The 17849-nt window shown below is 46.7% G+C and overlaps 1 long non-coding RNA gene across 1 annotated transcript; it reads right to left on the bottom strand.

The window, feature by feature from the left end:
* Positions 1-7918: 7918 nt before the first annotated feature.
* LOC141555756 (uncharacterized) lies at positions 7919-14577 on the bottom strand. The gene is made up of 3 exons (XR_012486327.1): positions 14481-14577; positions 10499-10636; positions 7919-8382 (listed from the first exon to the last, which is right to left on the bottom strand). It is a non-coding gene; the product is annotated as an uncharacterized LOC141555756 (long non-coding RNA).
* Between the last annotated feature and the right edge of the window lie 3272 nt (positions 14578-17849).

The raw sequence follows: 17849 nt of genomic DNA, 5'->3' as shown, positions 1-17849 counted from the left end.
GACTGTCGCCCCTGGAGAGCAGCGAGTGCCATGAGCTCTCCGCCTCCCAGTTGGATGTGCAGCCACCTCTGGTGTGTATCTCCCTGGTTAATGGAGGGACTGTATAACTGTTAATTTGTGCCAGGCCCCAGGTTGTCTGGGAGGAAACTAAACAATGGGTGACAGACAGCTTTGGACTCTCATCTCCCCAGGGAGTGGAGGCGTGGGAAAGAGAAGAGAAAAGCAGGAATGAGTCAGAGTGAAAGAAAGAACGAGGGATTAAGTAGTTAGGAGGAGGAGTCCCCCACGTGGGGAAGGTGAGTTAGGCCGGCCCATGAGGAGTAATATCGAAGGACATCAGGGGGTGGGAGCTGGGGGCTTCGGCCCAGGGCAACAAGAAGTGACTGGAGAACCATTTGTGTTCCCAGAACCCAATGGAACCCAACCAGAAAAGAATACAGATTCAAAGAGAAGCCAGTGTTCTGGAGATCAGCTGGGCCCCGTCCCTAACCTGGGCACCTCCAGTCTGCTCACCTGTGCAGCTTGTGCTCTCAGATCCTCCCAATGGAGGGGAGGAGGTTCTCACGAGTGAACAACCAGCCGATTGTATGGTGGCTGACGACTCGTGACTGAGGAAGGGAAACGGAGTGAATGAAGGTCAAGAGGTCTTGGTCTCCAAGAGCCAACGTTTCTAAAGGGGACCATTTGGACCCTGGGGACAAGACTGCTGGGGGTCTTTTGGTGGGAAGGCCCTTCCCCCACCTCCCTGTGATTTCCTCAGGAAGATGACTTTTGGGTGGCTGAGCACAACTTTATAAAATACATATTGATGTTAAATTAAAAAAAAATACACACACCACCATGTACCTGATAATCCAACTCATTAAATTTAATGGGCTGGTTATTCCCGTTAAATAAACATCAACTAATTATGAAAAACATATTTGCTGAAGTCTGACTATGGAATAGATGAACCAATTACATGGTTATTAAACCTGGAAATACACTTAGTAATAAAGTAGAATTTAAATAACCCACAGCCAGGGTCTTATTAAATGTTGATTCTGTTCATATTTGGGAATGCTCTCGAGTCAGGGAGGATTCTTCCCTCCTCCCTCCAGTTCTCTTCCTCCTAGTCTTTTCAGAGCACAGATGAGGCTCCTGGCTCTGATGCGGCTTCATGCACAAAGGGAACGAAGGACAAATTCTCCACATTCAGAACGGAGAAATAATGGGGCAGGCCATGTTTGAGCCACAGGAGGTTTCTTTTGCTAGACTCTGGGAAGCTTTGACCAATAATTAACCAGCCTGATCAATCAGCAGCACCAGTTAGTTGGAGGGTTTGAGGCCAGACAGTTACTCCACTGAATGTGACTCATGAGCCCCTCCCAAAGTGAGTCACTAAGAGGCTGATCTGCTCGGGGAATTCCTTGACTCCCAACTTTTTGTGCCTCTTCAGACGTGGGTGCTAAGGAATTGGAGAATGGGGGCCGACCCCCAGCCATAGATCGTTTTTTTTATGATTTTTTTCAATGAATGAATTTCTTCCCTCCTTTCCCCTTTACCACTGAAAAAGAAAACTAGTAACAAATAGGTGTGGTTAAATAAAATAAGTTCTAGCACTGACCGTGGCCAAAACAAGCTTATCTCATTCTGCACTCCGAGGCCCTCACGCCTCAGTCAGGAGGGAGGTCAGACACTTCTGGAATGATGGCGTTTTTCACCCCAAGTCTATCGGAATTGCTTTGAATAACAGCATTGTTGAAAAGAGCCAAGCCCATCACTGCTGATCATCACATCAACTTGCTGTTCCTGTGCAGTGTTCACTTGGTTCTGCTCTCTTCATTCAGCATCAGTTTAAATAAGTCTTTTAGGCTTTTCTGAAATCAGCTGCTCTTCATTTTTTATAGAACAATAATATTCCATTATCTTCATATAACACAATTTATTCAGCCATTCCCTAATTGATGGGCATCTACTCATTTTCCAATTCTTTGCTATCAAAAAAAAAAAAAAAAAGAGCCGCTACATCTCTGCTCAGAGGGTCCCTTTCCCTTCTTTATTATTTCTTTGGGATACAGACCCAGTAGTGACAATGCTGGATCAAAGGGAATACGCAGCTTGATAGCTATTTGAGCAGAGTGCCAAATTGCTCTAGGGGATGGCTGGATCAGTGCACAACTCCACCAACAATACATCAGTGTCCCAGTTTTCCCACATCCCTTCCAACATTCATCATTATCTTTTCCTTTTAGCCAATCTGAGCTGTGTGAAATCATACACCCTAATTTGTCCTCAATTGAGGGACCCCCTCCCCGCTCAGTTTCTGGTACTTTGCCACTACAAAAAGAGCTGCTATGAATGTTTTTGTAATATCACTTTCTTTTTCTCTTTTATTTGATTTCTTTGGAGTACAGGTCTAGTAGCCATATGCCTAGGTTTGAGGGTATGCACACGTGAGTAGAGTTTCAAAGCTGTCAGTGATCCAAGAGATTACCTGATTCAGCCCTTCATTTTACAGATGGGGATTCTGAAGCTCCAAAGTGGAGAATAATTGCCGGGATCACAAAGCCATCTAGCAGCAGAGCTACTCATAAGCACTGGGTCTTGGATGGGACTGAAAACTAATAGGAATAACAGGTCTTTGCAGCCAGATGAAAAAAGATCCTTCCCTAGTCCTGTTAGTCTGCTGTTTTGTTAGTAAGGAAGAGCTAGGGTTGGTGCCTTGGGAGCCTTAAGTTCCAACCTTAAAGGACCACAGGCTAAATGGAGACCCCCAGCTTTTCTTGAGACCCATGATCACCTTAGCAATAGAGTGATGGAGTTAAAGACCCAAGTTCAAATTCTGGAGGTGGCAAGCCCTAACTTCATGACTATGTGCAAGTCACTCCTCATTAAGTCTTACTTTCCTCATCTGCAAAACAGAGTTATTTAAACTTGAAAAGTTCACCAATTTCAGTAGGTTAGGATGAGGAAAGTGCTTGTAAATTTTAAAGCATTATCTCCATAGGACTTGTTATAGTGACAGTTGATGGGAGAACTGAGGATCAGAATATCGGCTGTCTTTACCTTCTGAGCCTCAGGAATTGTACCCATTCTTAAGACTTCGATTTTTGTACATCTATTAGGGCGAAAGAACTGAAAATTGGCATCTTCTATCTTACAGTTTGGTGATATAGTGGTTAAAGTGTCAGGCTTGGAGTCAGAAAGATTCATTTTCCTGAATTCCAATCTAGCCTTAGACATTAGCTATGTGACTCTAGGCAAATCCCTGTTTGCCTCAGTTTCCATATCTACAAACGAATTAATCGGAGAAGGGCCTGGCAAACTACTCCAGTATCTTTGCCAAGGTAATCCAAAATGGGGTCACCAAGAGTTAGACACAACTAAAAAACAACAAAAATTTTCTGAACAATGCTCTCTTTAACTGAGTACTAGACATTTATAGTTCATTTGAAAAAAACAAAAATCTGGAGGTCTTAGTGAAATACACGTTCAAAATAAGTCACCAGAAGCAATCCCAAAGCGGACACAATTTTGTATCTTAGGAGGACTGTGCAGAGAGCAAGGGCAGTGATTGCATTTGAGTTTGACCACCTTTCTCATTCTGGACACGGTAATGACCTGAGGGAGGTGACACAGCAGGACCTAAGTCTCCTGACCCCAGATCTTTATAGGTCCTCCATCCTCCAAACCCAGTGGGAGGAGGAGACAGGAGGCTGTTCCTCCTTGAGGTGACACGGGCTCTGTGACCCTCTTTGACCATCCCAGCTGTTCACTATCTTCTCCTTGAAATGTCATTGTTCAGGGTTTCCCCTTTGCCTGAACAAAAGAAAAAATCGAAGAGATCAGCATCCTGTTAAGATATGCTTGCCTGTCTCATCCTCACTCCCCATCATCCCTGAATAGAAAATGAATTCTTTGAAAACAGAAACTTTTGCCTGTTTCCCCCTTATTTATAAACCTTTTCAATCCCTCCTACAAAGTAAGTAAGAAATAAATATTTGTTGGATCCAATTGACTGGCATTGACTGAGGCTTCCAGGAGTCACCAGTGGGAGGCCCCGGTTCCCCGAGGTTGGACGATTGATCCGGCCAATGACCGAGTTTATTCCTTTCACTTCCCCAGGCCGTCTCTTTCCTTTTTAAAACAAAGCAAAAACTGAGTAGAGAGACATTGATTGCACCTTCAGCAGCTTGGACCCAGGAGGCCCGTGTGGAAATCCTGGCTGCTTCTTTCCCTCTGTGGTCCCTCTCTGGGTAGATCCGTGTGGAAAGCAGGCTAAGAGGCGGGAGGAGCCCCGTAAATAAGAGGTGGGTTTCAGAAGCCCAGCCTCCAGACACCGGGACAGCTGTGAGAGAAGCCCTTCTTCCACACCTCCAAGCACGCAGCTCCTGTCCTTATCCCTGGCCGGCCAATGATCAATAGGGAGTCTGAAAACTGGGTGGGGACGGGTGGCCTGAGCCACGGGAGTACCTGCTGCTGTTGTTGAGTCCCTTTCCTCAGCTGTGAAGGGCTGGGGAGGAGACCAGGTGACCTCTAAGGTCCAACCTTAGTCACAGTCCTAGTCACAATGACGGACAGGTTTGAATTGTAAGCCAGTGGTGGAGCTGGGCTGAGAAAACACAGGCTCTGGGTCCTCAGGCCCCACACTGGTTATTCTGTAGTGTGCCCATTGCACCATCTTCATGTGGAGTCCATGGGCAACTCATTTAAGTCTCCCAGCCTCAGTGTCCCCATCTATAAATTGAGAGTAGCACATTAAAAACCTGGAATTCACTTCCTGCTAGCTTGGACTCTGCTGTCTCTGTGTCTCTGTCTCTGTCTCTGTCTCTCTGTCTCTCTCTGTCTCTCTCTGTCTCTGTCTCTGTCTCTGTCTCTCTCTCTCTCTCTCTCTCTCTCTCTCTCTCTGTCTCTGTCTCTCTGTCTCTGTCTCTCTGTCTCTCTCTCTGTCTCTCTCCTCTCTCTCTCTGTCTCTCTCTCTGTCTCTCTCTCTCTCTCTCACTCTCTCTCTCTGTCTCTCTCTCTGTCTCTCTCTCTGTCTCTCTGTCTCTCTGTCTCTCTCTCTCTCTCTCTCTCTCCTCTCTCTCTCCTCTCTCATCTCTCTCTCTCTCTCTCTCTCTCTCTCTCTCTCTCTCTCTCTCTCTCTCTCTCTCTCTCTCTCTCTCTGTCTCTCTCTCCGTCTCTCTCTCTCTCTCTCTCTCTCTCTCTCTCTCTCTCTCTCTCTCTCTCTGTCTCTCTCTCTCTCTCTCTCTCTCTCTCTCTCTCTCTCTCTCTCTCTCTCTCCTCTCTCTCTCATCTCTCTCTCTCTCTCTCTCTCTCTCTCTCTCTCTCTGTGTCTCTCTCTCTCTCTCTGTCTCTGTCTCTGTCTCTGTCTCTGTCTCTGTCTCTGTCTCTCTCTCTCTCTCTCTCTCTCTTTCTCTCTCTCTCTCTCTCTCTCTCTCTCTCTCTCTCTCTCTCTCTCTCTCTCTCTCTCTCTCTCTCTCTCTCTCTCTGCCACTGACTTCCTTTTCTTCCGTGGTCCTTTGCCCACCGTGCTCTCTTCCTACACACTGGACTAACAGGATTCCTAAACTCCCACCCTCGCCCCCTTTACAGCAATCTGAGCCTTATGTTTGTTATCATTCAGTCATGGGCTGCCCTTCCTGACCCCGTTTGGGGTTTTCTTGGCAAAGACAATGGAGGGTTTGCCACTTCCTTCTCCAGCTCATTTTACCGATGAGGAATCTGAAGGAAACCAGATTAAGGACTTACTCAGGGTCACACAGCTGGTAAGTGTGTGAGGCCAGATTTGAACTCAGAGCTTGCCCACTCCCGACCCGGGGCTCTATCCACGGTGCCTCTAGCCGCCCCCACAGCAGATGTTTACAGGGAGTTTCCTGGTTTACCAAGCACTTTAGACACAGCATCATTTGATCTTCACAACCTGCTTGGGAAGTGCCACAGATATTATTGGCAGATGAGGGAAACTGAGGCTGAGAGTTTTAGCAGGTCTGCTAAGGGAGACTCCAAAGCCTGACTGTGTGGCCAGCGTTCCCGGCCCGTCTGAGTCCGGCTGGGGCTCCGGAGCTCTCTCTGCCCCGGCCCCCCCAGCGCCCTGGAACTGGGACATCTCGGCCCGAGCTTCCTTATCCATAAAAAGTGACAGGGTGGGGGATGGGGGTTAGAGACCCGCCTGGTCCAGTCCCTCCTTTGAACAGAGTTGGGAACCGAACCCTGGGGAGTCCCAGGGAGGGGCCAGGCTTACCAGGGCCCACAGCTGGGATCAGGCCACCAGCCCGGAACTCGGCCAATACAAATCCCAGATTGTGAGGAGGAGAAAGTCCTCTGCTGAGAGCCTCCCTTCCCCCTCTCCAGGCTTGGAAGCCAGAAGGAGTCACTGCCACAGGAGCTGGGGTATTATTGTGTTTGAATAACAATAGCTCCTTTAGCATAAAGAAATTGCCTTCTTCCAGCGTCGGGAAAGCGTTTCATGCCAGGGAAGGGGGGGAGGAGAACAACACACCCCAATTAAGCTGGGCTGCTGCACCCCCCTCCCCCCCCCCCGGGAGCCCGGGCTCTGCAGAATGAGGCCGGCGCGCCTTTGCCAGCTGGGGCCCTGGCAGCTGAGCCGCCCGGCCGAGGCTCCCCGAGCCAGCCTGTCACTGAGTTCTGGAAAATTTGCGTCCCGGCGCGGGTTAGAAGCTGCTTCCTAAGCACTTTCCCTTCATTATGTCACAGGGTCCTCCCAGCAGGCCCCTGCCTCTGTCCATCCCCTTTAAACTGAGCCTTTCCTATGAGATGACTTCCCATTTATCCTGCGTATCTTGCGTTTGCTTATGGTCCCTTCCAACTCTGGCTTCTTAAGAGCTGAGACTGTCTTTTGCATCTCTTTGTACCCTCCGCCATTTACTGGTACACAGTGGGCACTTAATAAATGCTTGGAGCGGCCAGGTGAGGCAGTGGGTAGAGCAGCAGCCCTGAAGTCAAATCTGGTCTCCCACACTTAACACTTCCTGTCTGTGTGACCCTGGGCAAGTCACTCAACCCCATTGCCCTCAGGAAGAGAATAAATGAATGAATAAATGAATGAATAAATGCTCATTACTTTGCTGAAGTTCACACAGGAAGTCAGTGGAAACATTCCAGGCTTGGAAATCGGGAGTCCTGTGTTCCAGTCCCAACTCCATCACTAATAGGAGATGTGACTTTAGATCATTTTTTTTCTTCTCTCAGCCTCAGTTTCCTAGTTTGAAAAGTTATATTTTAAGGTTCTTTCTAGATCTTATGTTTTATGGTTCTAGCTGTAGATAAATCAAGAAAGTGGGTCTCTTGTTTTCTGTTCCAAAGACTGTCACCAGTCCCTAACTCTCTAGATCCAGAAGCCTCCAGGGCCCCAGGAGTGACCTTACAAGAGTGGCTGACCCTCAAAAGTCCCGGCAGAACGTCCAGCTTGAAACAGTGGACCTGTTTCTGAAAAGTTCTTCAGCGAATGAAGTTGTATAAATGAAACCCTATTTTAAGTGCCCCCAGGGAGCAGCTATTTCAAGGAGTCCTTTGGGGAAGTCTTTTACGGGCAGAAAAATCCCTGACCTCCCAATTTATCTTTTGTGTAACTGTGATTTGCATGAAATAGGTTTGCTTAAAGAAGGGTCTGCCTTTTGGAGAATTCGAGGAAGGCCTAGAGGTAAATCCTCTATTCTGAGAGAGTGAATTGAAGCCTGGAGGGGAAGGAAGGGCTGAAGGATGCTCTGGAGGGGGAGAAGGGTCACCAGAAGATTTGGATTTATCCTGGTGGTTCCAGATGCTGGAGCAGGGATCACGGAGGGTGAGGGGGCAGATTTAGGCTGCAGCCAGGAGGATTCCTAAAAAGGGAAGCTGCTGACTCATTAGTAATCAATCAACAAGGATTTAATGATCACCTACTAAGTGCAGACCTTAAAGATACAGAGACCAAAGTGAAACAAGTAATTTCTTCAAGGTGCTTATGTTTCATCCGGTGAGACAAATAGATAGTGCTTAATAAATGCTGATCTAGGGTGATTTGGATGGTAGTGAGCTCCCCATCGTGGAATGTGTTCATGTGGAAGCTGCATGGACACCAGGCAGGGATACTGAAGAGGAGATTCCGACATTAAGTGGGGGTTTGGACCAGAGCCCTCTCCGGGCTCTTTGCAGCTTTAAACCTGTGATTCTCCAGTCTCAAATTTGGAGTTTTCAGAATCTGTGATAAGGCGATGAAAAGACCAGCGTGTGAACCTCTTCCCGATGGCTGGCAGAGTCTCCGGGGCTGTTATGTTTTTGCTCTAGCTGATATGTTAATGGGTAAACAAGGGCAGCTTGTCGGTCTCCCCCAGGAGAGATTAAATGGCTCTGAGATGAGAGAACAGAAAGATCAAAGTGGAACTAGGTTTCCTTCTGGGCCTGGGGAGAGATAGGTAGAGAGAAGGAACAGGACTGAGATCAGGGAGCGGTCAGGGGAGGATGCTCTGCTCAGGTGATGGGGGATGCAGGGGGAGGAGAGAGACTCCTCTGGAGGCGCCGCAGAGTCAAAGTTAGAGGACCTCGGTTCAAGCATCCTTTCTGTTTCCTACTGTGTGTTCTTGGGCCAACTGCTTCCCTCTTTCCGGGCCTAAGTTGGAAAATAAGAGGGTGGGACCATGCTGTGTTAAGAGGTCTGTTCTAGTGCTGACTCCCAGAAGGCTCTGGACTAGGGACTGCCCAGATGCCATGGGGGTAGCCAGAGGATTCCGGCCAAGGGAAGCAGGAATGGCACATTTCTACAGGGACTTTGGGCTTTCCCTGTCTGTGGCTGCTGATCTTAGTAGCATGACCCTTCTCTTGTTCACACACCCTCCATAATCAATCACTTGCTTTCTCTTATGGGTTCCCCCACCCTCACTGTCTCTCCCTATTTGCACCATAATCACTCTGTGGAAGCCCTTCTCTCTCACCCGGACTATTGCAATACCCTCAGTCACTTTCTCCCACTTCCCCCACCTGCCTCAGTTCCTCAAATGTAAAAATGCAGATAATGATAATTCCTATTTTTCAGGATTACTATGAGATTAAATGAGATAAATATTTGCAAACTTTAAATGATATATAACACTAGCTATTATAACAACGAATATTTACATAGCACCTGGTATGTGCCAGTCACTGGGGATGAAGACAAGCTAAAAGACAGTCTTTACCTTCAGAGATTCTACATTGTAATGGAACTAAAAAGGAAGGGGAGGTAGGTACCCAAAGGAAGTGAGGAAAATCAGAGGCAGAGCTAAGAAGGAAATGAAGGTGGGCTGGTCTGGCCATAAAAGGAACCCCCTGGGAGGAATTCACAAATGGAAGCCCAGAGCCTGCACAGCGCAGGAGTACTGCTGGGTGAGGAAGCTGCTGGGAAGGATGGATGTCCAGGCACTGGGGGGAGTGGAAGTCCACAAAGTCAAGAGACTGGTGAACCTGGGCTTCTCCCCAAAGTATCGTGCTTAACACATAGAAGGTGATTAATAATAACTAGCAAATGATGCAGTGGAAACAGCCCTGAATTTGGAGTTAGAAAACCTGAGTTCAAATCTGAAGCCTTTTACTTATTATCTGTGATCTGGGCAAATCTCTTCATTTTCCAGGGACTCAGTTTCCCTGTCTGTAAAACCAGAGATTTGGATTAGAAGATCCACAATGACCTTTAAAACCTCTGAATCTATAACTCTGTGGTCTTGGGCAAATTTCTTCCCTTCCTTTGTCATCCACACAAAGGTATTGGTTTACAGGATCTCTCCCATTTCATTTCTCCTTTGTTAGCCTATGAATCTACGGTGGGAAGGGGCTTCGGAGACCATGGAGTCCAGGGCTTATTAACCACTTTTTGTGGCTTGAGTCCTCTTAACTAAGGAAAAAAAACTTGCAGTTTTTTTCTTGCCCATTCACGGTCACAAAATTCCTTGAAATCTACCTGCACATTCTGGAGCTGTCCAATAATAAACATCAGAGGGAAGATTTGAACTCAGATTCTCAAAGTCTAAATCCAGAACTCTTTCCACTGCAAGACATTGCCTTCTCTTCAAGACAAAAGCCTTGAAAAAAAGGGAAAAGGGGAAGGGTCAACTAATGAACATTTATTAAGCACCTACTATATGCCTGACAGTGTTCTAAGTTCTGGGAGAAAAACAAAAAACAATAACCAATCTCTTAAGGAGCTCACAATGAATGTGACGGAATCCAGGGGGTGGGAGAGGGTGCAGGGAATGAACTGCTAGATCTGGAGTCTGCAAGACCAGAGTTCAAATCTTACCTCAGACACTTACTACTAGATGACCCTGGGAAAGGTAACTTAACTTGATTCAGTTTCCTCAACTGTAAAAATAAGGATAGCATGTACTTTCAAGGTTGTTGAAAGCACCAAATGGGATAATATGTGTGATGTGCTTTGTACCTTAAAGTGCTGCAAAAATGCCAGCTACCCTTATTACTATTGTTGGGGCCATTAACAATCACCATTTTATTTGCACTTTTTTTGGTTGGTTGTGGATAAACATACCTGGATGGAGCCATCCAGGTGCACTCCTCCATCCTTCAGGTGCTCGAAGAAGAGCCATCACCAGGTGCGCAGGGATGCCCTATAGCGGGCAGCAAGTGGCTCACTGACGGTGACCGGCTGAGTAATGACAAGCGCTTCCTGCAACAGGAAGATATTCAGCTTCTAGGGAGCATAAACGAAATAGAATCTCTTGCTTATACCATTTAAAAGAAATTCTATGTTTTATTAGAAACAACACTCAACAATCAATTTAAACCCCATTAGATAGGAGCTGAAGGGTAGAGATGACAGGATGTGGAAGAAACTCCATTCCCAAGGCTATAATCGCAGGAATCCCCAGTCCCTGGGGAACACCCATGGCACGCGAGCTGTGCTTCCCGACCAATGGGAGGCAGGGGATCGGTGGTGACTGGGCAGGACGCTGGCGGGCATCAGAGGTCAGTTATCTTCCCAGACTAGGAAGTCACCGGTAACCCCCAGCAGCAGAGATATGATACCACAGACTTCTGACACATAATCTGCCTTAGTTGGGGCTCCTTATAAACTTCCCACCAGGGCACCACAGCTCCAGGACTGGGTAGTCTGAGCCCACTGGGGAGAAGGGATTGCAGTGGGCTGTGTGAGCAGGAAGAGAAGAGCCCATCTTTGGGGGGCTCCAGAGAAGACTCAGACTTCAGGTCTGCGAGAGAGGAGCCAATCTCTGGGATTCTCCTGAGGGTCGGCCAGATGTGCCACAAAGGAAACGGGAGAAGAATTAGACATGGACGGTCTAGGATCATATCCAGGCTCTGTCACTTGTTGGCTGTGTGATCCTAGGCAAGTCGTTTAGCCACTTTTTATTTCAGTTTCTTCATCTTTAAAATGGGATTACTCCCATTTATCATTAAGTCAGACCATGTCAGACTTAACAGGGTTACAAAATAGATAAATTGAGAGAACGTTATGGACAGAGTCTAGCTAGATTTTAGCAAAACATGTGATAAATGATTTCTTCCTCTTCCCTGGGAAAAAGTGAAGTGAGAGGGACTAGATGGATTTGGGCCTGGTTGAAGATGGGCCTTAAAGAGAAGTCATTAATGGTTCAATGTGGACTTGGCAGGAAGTCTCCAATAAAATGCTCCAGGGATCCTTGAATATATATCCCTGTGCTATTTAAAGTCTTCAGTAAAGTGCACCAGGGATCCTTGAACATCCCTGTGCTATTTAAAATTTTGATCAATGACTTGAATAAAGGCCTAGATGGCTTGCTTATCAGATTTACAAATGGGGAAAGCTAAGTGGTACAGTGAATAAAGTACTAGGCTTAGGGCCAAAAAGATCTGAGTTCAAATCTGGCTACAGACACTCACTGGAGGTATGACTCTGGGCAAGTCACATCTGTTTGCCTCAACTTCTTCATCTGTAAAATGGAAAGAATGATAACATCTACGTCTCAAGATTGCCGAGAGGATCCAATGAGATAATATTTGTTAAAATATTTGGTGGTGATGATGAGAAATCTTAAATTCCTATCTCAGGATCCCAAAATATCTTGGCAAGCTAGAGTACTAAGTTAAATCTAATCGGATGAAATTCAGTCAGGAGAAATATAAAGTCTCACCCATGGTTTCGGGGAGGAGGGGACAATTTCTAAAATATAGGATGATGGGGGGCATTGTTAGACATCAATCAGTTTGCCTGGAAAAGATCTAAGGGTCTTAGTGGACTGAAAGTTCAATATGAGTCCAAAGTGTGATGTAACAGTCAAAAAGTCTCCCCTCTCTTCCGGTGCCTCTAGGGAGGTCTGGAGTTCAGGCCTGAGGAGGGGACAGCTCCCCCTGTCCCTGCCCTGATCAGGTCACCTCTGCAGTATGGTGTTCAGCTCTGGCTGCCACATCTTAAGGAGGATCTGGAGATTTTAAGTTTTTTTAAGAAGCTGCAGAGCATTGAGAGGAAAGATGCATAAAATGAGGAAGAGCCCAGACCTTGTGTCACATGGGATTGGATGTAGGTACCAGGAATGATTGACCTGGAGAAGAGAAGACTCATGGAGGAAGAAGACTTTCACAGATCCTGAGACTTAGTCTGCTACTGGCAGAGAATTTATTGTGTTCCGTGTAAAGTAAAAGACCATCAACAAACAGATCAAGCCCTCCTGTCCGGAGAGGTGGGAGCTCTGGCCGTCTTACTCGCCCTCCTGGCGAGTCTATAGCAGGTGGACATCTGGCCACATTTACTATGTGCAGCCTTCGGGAAAGAGTAATGGAAGGGCATGACTGTGGATCATAGACAAAAGCCAAAGAAGCTGAAGGTTGGGGAGATGAGTCTCTGCATCTTGCCCTCCCAACAGGACTCACCGGAGCTGCCAGTCTTGGACACTTGGATTCCTTTCTCCTCCTAGTTTCTTTCTCCATTCATCAAATTCCAGCTTGGGGGTGGGACTCACAGGGCTGCCTCTAGTAGTCTGGCACACTGACCACTCATGCCCCTGCCTACAAAAGCAGCAGCAACAGCTACCATAGCTTCAGCCCTGGCCATTCCTGCCTGCCTCGCGAAAACCTGAAAGTACCAGCACGTGATCAGCCAAAGGAAGGCAGAAAACCAACCCTGGCCCTTAAGAGAAACCCATTTTGCTCCTCTCTATGCTGTCTTGATACATCTGTATTACAAAAATATTCACTAATACTCTATGATCAGGAAGAGACTATTGCCTTTTAATGTTGCTAGGGTAATTAATCTTTCCCTTTCAAACCTCCTCCTCCTCCTCCTCCTCCTCCTCCTCCTCCTCCTCCTCCTCCTCCTCCTCCTCCTCCTCCTCCTCCTCCTCCTCCTCCTCCTCCTCCTCCTCCTCCTCCTCCTCCTCCTCCTTCTTCTTCTTCTTCTTCTTCTTCTTCTTCTTCTTCTTCTTCTTCTTCTTCTTCTTCTTCTTCTTCTTCTTCTTCTTCTTCTTCTTCTTCTTCTTCTTCTTCTTCTTCTCTCTCTCTATCTCTCTCTCTCTCTCTCTCTCTCTCTCTCTCTCTCTCTCTCTCTCTCCCTTCCTTCTCTTTTCCTCCTTTCTCCCTTTCTCTTCCTCTTTCTCCCTCCTTCCTTTTCCCACCCTTTCTCTTCCTCCCTATTCCTCCTTTTCTCTTCCTTATCCATTTCCATTTCTCTTCCTTCCTCTTTCCCTTTCTCTTCCTCTTTTCCCTCCCTTCCTCTCTCTCTCCCCTTTTCTTCCCTTCTTCCTTCTTGTTCTCTCACCTTTTCTCTTCTTCCTTTCCCCTCTTTCTCCCTTTCTCTTTTCCCCTTTCTTTATTTCTCTTCCATTCCCTCTTTCTTTCTTTTCTTTTCTCTTCCCCTCTCTTCTTTCCTCCCTTTTCCCATCTTTTCTCTTCCTTCTTATCTTTATCTTTTGCTCCCTCTCTCTCTCTTCCTCTTTCTTCCCCTCTCTTCTCTCCCCTTTCTGTCTCTAGCTTTGAATTATTATCACATTCAACTCAGAGGGAAAAAAATTATTAGAAAAGATCGGAGCACAAAGCAGGGACATATAGAACATTATAATGGGGATTGCTTTCAAGTATGGGTTGGATTAGAAGGCCGCTGAGGCTCCTTTCAATTCTGAGACTCAGTGATTCCCTGATAATACCCTTCTCCTAGAACTATTGTGTGGCTATTATTTCTATCCATGAGACTGGGATAAGGACAGGCCTCCTGATTTCATTGGTCAGCAAAAAACTTCCTTTCCTAGAGCCGGACTTCTAGTCCTTGAGACCTGCCTGGAGAATCCAGGAGTTCGATGACCGGCCCGGGATGGCACAGCCAGCAGACGTCAGAGGGGAGCTAGAATCGGTGTCCTGGCTCCAAGGTCAGCTCTGCCCTCACTCCATCAGTTCGCCTTCTACGTGAGATCATGCGTGTAAAACATTTTGTAACCCCCACATGCTCTTTAGATGTCAGTTATTATTATAATTTTATGGATGAAAGCACATGCTATTATGTTTTCTAGGAGGCTTAAATGACTCACCCGAAGGCAGACCTTGAATCTGGATCCTTTTTCACAGAAGGTGTCTTAGGCCGGCCAGGTGAGGTCAAGAGGAAAAGTTCCCTGAGCTGGAAATGATTCTCCTGTTTCCTGTCTGAGGCTCAAGGGAGCTTCAGGGCTGGGGATGTGGCCAGCCCCTCGGGGAGGATGACGGGAGAGGAGGAAGGAAGCGTACACTGAGAGACCAGCGGCTATTTTTACTGTTCAGTAACAATCAGCATTCTGGACTCCAGCCATGGCATTATTTCCCCAGCTCCCTGGGAGTCCTGAGCTGACCCCATAACAACAACCACCACCACAACAACAATAACCATACCAAAGACAACAAGATGCTCCATTTCCATAGCACTCTGCAGCTTATGAAGGATCATCATCGCAATAACTCCCTGAGGTGGCTGATGAAAATCTCAGCGTCCCAGTTTTAGAGACTTGATTAATAAAAGCCAGGACTGAAACTCGAACCCATATCTCTGGATTTGCAGCAGGGCTCTTTCCAGGTTTCTCTATTAAGAGGAAAATGATTTCTTGCCCCCATGTGTCTCCAGACATAGGTCCAGAAGGAGAAAGTCCATGTTCAAAGATCCCAGCAACAGCTTTTCTCCCACTTTAAAGCTAGCTGTGAACAGCAGGGAAAAAAAGAAAGGAAAAAAAAAGATGAGGAGAGCCAGAAATCTTAGGATGGAGATTTGAGACAAACCAGCTAAATGGTGACCGCTGTTCAGAGCTTGTTGCGAGGCAGGAAACCTAGAGTGAAGGAGGTCATTCAGAGCCACTGAGGCAGCCTCCAAGGAGACCTCCCCTCGTGTTTCTGGCTGACTGTCTCTGAGACAGTCAAAGAAATTCTTGTACCAGGCCCGGCTGCAGGTTGCCCTGGGGTCTTGGATCAGAAAGCAAGGAAGAGTTTCAGTGGTGGTGACTCAATTAAGATTAGCAACAGCAATATCCCTGGCAAAACTTTATTTGGTTTCCTAATTAACAAGCATTTATTTTTTCTACCTCCCACCCATCCTTAGTTTAAGACAAAAGAAAGAGAAAACCTTTGTAACAAGTGGGTATAGTCAAGCAAAACAGACTCCCACATTGGCCAGGCCTTAAAATGTGTCTCATTCTGAAGTTGGAGCCCATCACCTCTCTGTCAGGAGGTGGGAAGCATGTTTAATAATAATAGCTGGCATTTCTCTAGTGCTTTAAAGGTCGTGAATGGCTTTACAAATGTGATCTCACTTGCTCTTCATAATATACTTGGGAGGTGGGTGCCATTATTGTCCCCATTTTACTCTCTGAGGCACAGAGAGATTATGACTCCTAGAATCACAGAATCACATAGTGTCTCAGGCTGGATTTGAACTCACTTCTTCCTTACTCCAGCACCTATGTAGTTGCCTCTCCAATGCAGGAATCATGGTTGTCTTTATACTGATCAGAGATCTTGAGTCTTTCAAAAGTTCTGCGTCCTTTCAGCATCGGTTTTATTGTATAAATTGTTCTCTTGGGTTTGTTCACTTAATCCTGTTGGCAAAACAGTCCTTCCTTGTTCCTTTTGGGCACACCTATTTCAAAGGTCAAAGGGTTCTGCCAGCCGGAGTCCATGAGACACTGAGTAAACTCTTATACCAGTAATAGGAGCATTTCTTTACATTAAGTGGGGAATCAGCATAGGGGAGATGGAGGCTTTTAGACTCAGAAAACTAAAAGGGGCGAGAAACAGCACCTTCTCCAGTCCCCTTTGTTGTTCTTCCTTGTGAAGAAGGAAAGAGACAGAAAGAGACAGAGAGACAGAGACAAAGAGAAAGACAGAAAAAGACATACAGAGACAAAAAGACCGAGAAAGAGAAAGACAGAGAGGAGAGGAGAGAGGAAGGGAGTGAAAAAGATAGAGACAGAGACAGAAACAGGGATAGAGAGAGACAGAGACAGAGAGACAGAGAGTCAGAGACAGAGAAAGAGAGAGACAGAGTCAGGGATAGAGACAGACAGAGAGAAGAGAGAGGGGAGAAGAGGAGAGAGGGAGGGAGGAAGGGAGGGAAAGAAAGAGAAAGAGAAAGAGATGGAAAGAGGTAGAGAGAGAGGGAGGAGACAGAGAGAGACAGAGACAAAGAGAGTCAAAGACAGAGAATCAGAGACAGAGAGAGAGAGACAAAGACATACGTATAGAGAGAGAGAAGGAGAGGGAAAGGGAAAAAGAAAAACAGAGACAGAGACAGATAGACAAAGACAAAGATAGAGAGAGATTGAAACCCAGAGAAACTGACAGTGATGAACAGAGACAGCCAGCCAGAGACAAAGAACAGGGGAAGGGAGGAAAGGAGAAGAAGCCTGAGTAGCCATTTAGGGAGCTGGTGGCAGAGCTGGGACAGGAAGCCAGCTCACATCACTCTCAGTAAGTAGAAGCAGGCTGTCCCTCTTGGAAAAGCTTGGCCATCAGAAGAAGCTGCGCTCAAACACACACGGAGATCTTGAAGAACTGGGAGATCAAATCTAGGATAGAGGAGCTTTGGCTCAGGAACCGGGGCCTGGGGACTTTCCTAGGTAGAAGCACCTCGTCATTATGGGGTACTCTCAGGCTTGATAGGTCCCCCTACAGATGCTCTCGGGGGCAGCAGCCACATTGTAAGAACTCGCTGGAGGTGAGTGGGCCGGGAGGGAGCATGGTACTGGATCACAACACATGGAAGAAGGAGTAGCTATTGCCGGTGCCTGCAATCCAACAGCCAGAGCTTTGGGGAGCCAAGCTGGGTAAACAAATGGTCGATGGGCAGCATCCCCTATTTGTGCCTTCTGAGCTCACCCTGACCCTACCCGGGCCTGATCCTTTAGCCGCACCAGTAATCATCCAAAGGAAGCCCCAACAGACTCCAGGCTCCCAGATCCTAACCCAGGCTGATTTACCCCCTGATCACCCACCCATTTCTGACTAAGGTCACAGGGTCCAGAGCTGCAGGAAGCATAAGCGATATCTAGGCCAAATGTTTTATTATTATTATTATTATTATTCTATTCATTTGTTCGTTTATTTATTTTGCAAATGAGAAGACTGAGTCTCAAAGAGAAGATGCACCTCCCAGAAGTGATCAGGAAAGTACTGGGATTTAAGCTCAGATCTTTGATTTTAAACATTGTGTTCTTAAATACTAGTTACTCTGGTTAGAGAGCTGGATTTGGAGTCAGAAAGCCCTGAGTTCGAATTCCACCTCAGCACTATTGGGCAATGGCTGGTAATCCACTTAACCTCTATAAGATCGAAGTATCCTCAGCAACAAAATAAGAGGGTTGGACTTCTTGACCTCTTAGTTAAGTTCCTTGTACCAAATAAGAATCATAGCTAATATTTATACATACTTACTGTGGACT

Source organism: Sminthopsis crassicaudata, chromosome 1 (assembly GCF_048593235.1).
Source record: "Sminthopsis crassicaudata isolate SCR6 chromosome 1, ASM4859323v1, whole genome shotgun sequence".
Taxonomy (NCBI): domain Eukaryota; kingdom Metazoa; phylum Chordata; class Mammalia; order Dasyuromorphia; family Dasyuridae; genus Sminthopsis; species Sminthopsis crassicaudata.
This window is presented reverse-complemented; position numbering and strand designations above follow the sequence as displayed.